This window comes from Sturnira hondurensis, unplaced genomic scaffold (assembly GCF_014824575.4).
Source record: "Sturnira hondurensis isolate 20B ecotype Veracruz unplaced genomic scaffold, ASM1482457v3 Scaffold0002735, whole genome shotgun sequence".
NCBI classification, from domain to species: Eukaryota; Metazoa; Chordata; class Mammalia; order Chiroptera; family Phyllostomidae; genus Sturnira; species Sturnira hondurensis.
The window spans coordinates 21,087-26,932 of NW_028075366.1; the positions used below are offsets into that span (position 1 = coordinate 21,087).

At 49.5% G+C, this 5,846-nt stretch overlaps 1 long non-coding RNA gene across 2 annotated transcripts; it reads right to left on the reverse strand.

The window, feature by feature from the left end:
- Window positions 1-3,776: 3,776 nt before the first annotated feature.
- Window positions 3,777-5,642, reverse strand: LOC118983325 (uncharacterized). Of its 2 annotated transcripts, none has more exons than XR_005065697.1 (3): window positions 4,823-5,642; window positions 4,250-4,319; window positions 3,777-3,806 (listed from the first exon to the last, which is right to left on the reverse strand). It is a non-coding gene; the product is annotated as an uncharacterized LOC118983325 (long non-coding RNA). The 2 variants fall into 2 exon arrangements; XR_005065696.1 differs by having other exon boundaries at window positions 4,250-4,370.
- Window positions 5,643-5,846: the final 204 nt, after the last annotated feature.

The window sequence follows — 5,846 nt, forward strand, 5'->3', positions numbered from 1 at the left end:
GCTTCCCTGTGTGGTGATGGTTCGGAGGTGGGTGGGGGTGCATTTCCACGCCACCTCCATCCAGGCTTCTGCTGTAACTGGTCCCCACCAGGCTCGGGAGATGGAGGCAATGACGCTTTGTGTCTCTCGTGCTTCAAGGAGGGTCCAGAATCCCGAAGACAGACCAGGTTCCTCTGGGAACAGCATCATCCCATTGCATTCAGACCCGTGAATTTCAGTTCAAGAATTCTGGGAATTCTGTGCACACTCGGGCAAGCTGGGCCTTTCGGAGCCCAAGTGGATGTGGAATAAAGGAGCCTCAACACTTTGGGTTGGTGTGTGGGTGTGTGGGTATTTATGGGAGGGGTGCTAAAAAGCCGATTGAGCATGTCAGATAAAACATTAACGGCAACAATTACAGTTAGCATTTATTCAACACATTCCAGGCCCTGGTCGGGTGCATTGCCCTGTACACCAGAATGTTGTGGGCTCTGTCTGCGGTCAGGGTGCATATGGGAGGCAAGCAATCGATGCTTCCCTCTCATGTCAATGTTTCTCTCTCTCTCATCAATAAACATGTCTTTGAGTGAGTTTTTGTTGTTGTTGTTGTTGTTTCAAAGAAGCATTTTGCCCTGGCTGGTGTAGCTCAGTGGATTGAGCACAGGCCTGCAAATCAAAGGGTCACCAGTTTGATTCCCAGTCAGAGCACATGCCTGGGTTGCAAGCCAGGTCCCCAGTAGGGGGCACACGAGAGGCAACCACACATTAATGTTTCTCTCCCACTCTTTCTCCTTCTCTTACCCTCTCTCTAAAAATGAATATATAAAATCTCTTTTAAAAAAGATTTCTACGCCCTGGCTGGTGTAGCTCAGTGGATTGAGCGCGGGCCTGTGAACCACACAATTCCGTGTGGTTCGATTCCCAGTCAGGGCACATGCCTAGGTTGCAGGCTAGTTCCTGGTGGGGGACTCACAAGAGGCAACCATACATTGATGTTTCTCTCCTCTCCTTCCCTTGCCCTCTAAAAATGAATAAATAAAATCTTTTAAAAAAGATTTCTAAAAAAAGAATAAATAAAATAATACTAATAAATAAATAAAGGAGCATTTTTCAGGTCTGTGCTAGATTTATGACAATGTTCATTTTATTTTTTCAAAATCACCTTTTATGACCAAAATGGTGATTATTTAGATTGGACAAGGAAACTGGGGCCCAGAGGGGAAATATCACAGGGACAAGGTCACACATCAGCTTTCAGGGGACGAGACCTCTTACAGACTGTGATGAGCAGAGCCACACGGCCCCCAACAGTGTCCACTTCTTAAGTCCCAGGACTTGTGACTATGTCACGTAGCAAAGTGAGAGGCGATGGAAGCTGCAGAGGAAATTAAAGCTGCTTGCTAACCAGGTGACCTTGAGACACGGAGATAGATGATTCTGCATTAACCAGGTGGGCTCAATGTCCTCACAAGGATCCTTATGAGTGAAAGAGGGAGGCAGGAGGGTCTGGGGAAGATCTGAAGGTGGAAAACGAGGCCACCAGCCAAGGAGCGTGGGTGGCCCTGGAAGCCGGGAACGACTGGGGGCGGATTCTCCTCCAGAGCCTCCAGAAGGAACAGAGTCCTGCTGACACCTTCATCTTAGCCAGGTGAGCCCCGTGTCCGACTTCTTGCTTCTAGAACTGCAAGACAATAGGTCTGTGCTGATTTAAGCCACTAACTCTGTGCTGGTTTGTTACGACAGCCGTCGGAAATTAATATAGCTGTTCATAGTGATGTAATGGACCTTGGACGTCCTGGAGGCTGGACGTCCAAGGTCAAGGTGTTGGCAGGGCAGGTTCCTCCTGACACCTCTCTCCTTAACTTGCACGTGGTCTTTCTCTCCCTGTGTCCTCACACGGTCATCCCTCTCCACCTACGCACAGAGATGACTGTTGTCTCTCCCTCTTCAACTGAGGACCCCGGTCCTGTTGGATCAGGGCCCCATCTTTGTGACCTCATGCAACCCTATCTCCTCCTCATTTCCTGCTCTTCTTAGTGTTAAAAGAGCTTACTTTACTGTTCTCACATTTGCTGCTATTTGGAAACAGTGGCGTGACCACACACTGACCTTCACGAACCCAATTCCTTTTCTATAAACAAGGAAGTCTGAGGTCAGTAAGTTTTTCTGAAGGACATTACTGCTATCCTGGCTGGTGTGGCTCAGTGGATTGAGCATAGACCTGCAAACCAAAGGGTTGCTGGTTCAATTCCCAGTAAGGGCACATGCCTAGGTTGCAGACCAGGTCTCCAGTAGGGGGCGAGTGAGAGGCAACCACACAGTGATGTTTCTCTCCCTCTCTTTCTCCTTCGCTTCCCCTCTCTCTAAAAATAAATCTTTAAAAATAATAAAATTAAAAAATAATTTGTCTTTAAAAAAGGACATTACTGCTTTGCCAGAGCTTGCTTGCTTGCTTTCTTTCTTTCTTTTTGCAATACACTGATAATGTACACTTGAAACCTATGTAATTTTATTAACCAATGTCACCCCAATAAATTTTTAAAAAATTAAAAAGAAAAAATTAAAAGAAATTAAAAATAAAAACTTCTTTTTTTAAAGATTTTATTTATTTATCTTTAGAGAGGAAGGGAAGGAGAGAAGGAGAGAAACATCAATGTATGGTTGCCTCTCAAGAGTCCCCCGCTGGGAACTGGCCTGCAACCCAGGCATGTGCCCTGACTGGGAATCAAACCGCGATCCTTTGGTTCGCAGGCCCGCGCTCAATCCACTGAGCTACACTAGCCAGGGTAAAAATAAAAATTTCTTATTTTGTGATTACAGTGAGGTGTTCAAGTTTCTTGTGCTAGTCTAATGGCTTTCAGAAGTTCAATGTGATTTTTAATTTAACTTACTTTTAAAACAGATTTATTGAGGTATAATAAATATATATGCTGAAAGATTTTATTTATTAATTTTTATAGAGAGGGAAAAGGAAGGAGAAAGAGAGAGAGAGAGAAACATCAATGTGTGGTTGCCTCCCATGTACCCAGTACTGGGAACCTGGCCCACAACCCAGGCATGTGCCCTAACTGGGAATTGAACCGGCGACCCTTTGGTTCTCAGCCCAGCACTCACTCCACTGAACCACACCATCCAAGGTTAATAAATACATATTTTTTAACCTACACAAGCTAGTGTACCATTTAATGAGTTTGGACGCATGCAATAACCTTTATAAGTCACCTGCGTGCATAGTCCCCTCTGCTCTTCGCGACAGCCCATTTCAGGCACTTTGGTCTCTATGCTACAGATGGGGAGGCTCTCTGAGAAGAAAGTCTGTGGTCACCCATGGTCACCTGGTCCCTGTCCTGAAGGCACCGGTGCAGAGACCACTCACCTGGGACTGTGGAGAATTAACTGTATCTTGCGCGCCCTCTGGTGGCCATCATGGAGAAAGTCTCTTCTAAGTCGAAGGAAAAAAAATGCCTTTTCATCTGACGAATTGATTTCTGCATTCAGTAACTATTTACTGATTTTCTGCTGTGTGCCAGACAGGGCTCAGGGCCCTTGAGATCCATCAGTGAACAAAACGGACAAGGATCTCTACCCTCGAGAAGCTTCTATTTTTGCAGAGAGAAACAGTATGCCGTCAACATAACACATTCACCTTCACATAATACATTCACCTTCAGTAGAAAGTGGAGTCCTGCCCTGGCTGGTGTAGCTCAGTGGATTGAGCGCGGGCCTGTGAACCAGATGACCGCGGTTCGATTCCCAGTCCCCAGCAGGGAACTCACGAGAAGCAACCATACAGTGATGTTTCTCTCCTTCTCTCCTTCCCTTCCCATCTATATCACAGCAGGGGGAGAGGGGAGGCACCATCTTGACACCCCCATCCTCACCTGAGGACATGCTGGTGAGGACATGTTCATGGTGAGGATATGCTCACTGATTTGAGAGAGAGAAGGATGGAGAGAGATACATCGGTTGTCTCAGTATTCACCTGACCAGAGATCAAACCTGCAATCCAAGTCTGTGCCCTGACTGGGAATTGAACCCACAACCTCTTGGTACATGGGTTAGCACTCCAGCCAACTGAACAACCCAGCCAGGGTGTCTCTCTTGTAAGAGTCAGGACGGCCCCAGATCTGTCCCTGCCTGACCCCGGGATGCCTGACCCCGGGATGCCTGACCCCCGGAGGTCTCTCAAGGCTCCTCACCCTCAGGGCTCTGTTGAAAGTGGACTTTGTGGGATGATGACCCCCCCCCCATGGTGCAGAGTGCAACGTACACAGCTGTGCAGGTAGGCCTGATGTTCTTCCTCTACGCTCCCACTGAGTTCCGTGCCGGCTGTCTCCTTGCTGTGGGCGATAAATGTCTTAACTTCTCTTCTCCAACAGTCTCCCAGCTCCCTGAGGACACGGTAGGATCAGAATTCCATCTCTGTCCCCAGGCACCCAGAAGAGGGGCTGAGACACGGGGAGGGGGGGGCTCACCAGCACTCTACTTAATCAATCAAGCAAATTGGCTAATTAAGATTGGGTTTCTGTCAAAGGCCAGCTAGTCATGTCAGGGGGCTGGGAACTGGCCCATAATTATGCAGAGTCACTGAAGGGTGTAACATCCCTGGAACCAGCAAAGGGGCCGTGCAATAGTCTTAAGAATCCACTGGAAAATTGCACCAGGAGCTTTCAGAGCCAGCTGGGGGACTGTAGCACGGTCCCTAAATCTGCAGGGTAATCACTGTGGAGTCAGGCAATCAGTGGGAATAATAGAAGGGTCCCAAACGCAGCTATCAGGAAACGCCTGGAGGCATTCTTTTACTCCCCAACCCTCTCCCTCTCTCTCTCTCTCCCTCCCATACGTAGTCAACTGCAGGCCAGGAAGAGAGGGTGGACCCCCCCTGCCCCCGCATCTGTGAGTACAGCAAGCCGCTTCTTTCCTGATTCGTTGGCCTCACTGTTCCCGGATAAAGATAAAGCCTGTATTTTGAATCATCTCTGTAGCCATGCGCTGGAGCTCTGTGAGAGAAAAGGGCATGAGTCCCTGAAGTTTGAAAGTATGGGGCATTGGGGAGGGGGATGGAGAACTGGGCAGCTGTCACATGTGGCAGGAGCAGGTCTGACACTGTGAGAACTTGTCTGGCATCGAGAACCACCCCCCCCCCACCCCCGCCAGGGGAGTGCCTGGAGGAGAGGGTCCCCGGATGTATTGTGGGGAGGGTCACGGCAGGACAGCAAGAGCAGGAGCAGGTGTGAGTCATGAGGCAGGGCCTTGCGATTGAAAACTCCCACTTCAGAGGCTTGGCACCAAGTATTTCTTTCTTGTCTCAGGCTTGCTGCAGGTGTTTCTGGATCCACGGGCCAGCTGTCCAAGGCCACGTCAGCCTGGAAGCCACGCCCATCACCTCTGCAGATGTCAGCCAGGAGGCCTGAGAGGGAGGGAGAAGAGGAAGTAAAAGCCGCACCTGGCGGTCAGGCTGCTTCCAGTGGGAAAGGGAAAAAGAGACTACTATGTGCAGAATAGCTGCGATGGTGTCTGGTGGAGGGATGCCCACCATCTCCCAGAGCACCCGCTCACATGCACCTCACCGAGCAAGCCCCAGACGCCGAACACCCCCTCTGGCACTCAACGATGCCCTCATCAGTAGAGAGTGCTGTGTTCTGCCCTCGCATAGATAAGATTGCCACAGACTTGCCCCTGCTTCCCGACAACACCCCAGCGCAGACAAGCTCTCTTCCTTCACCGTGTTCAAAAGGACCGGAGAAAACCCAATTCCTGTGCTAGCTTCTAACTCCCCCACCCGCCCCCCCCCCCATTCATCTGCTCGGGCTTCCATAACCAAGTACCACAGACTGGGCACCTTGAGCCACGGACGTGGATTGTCT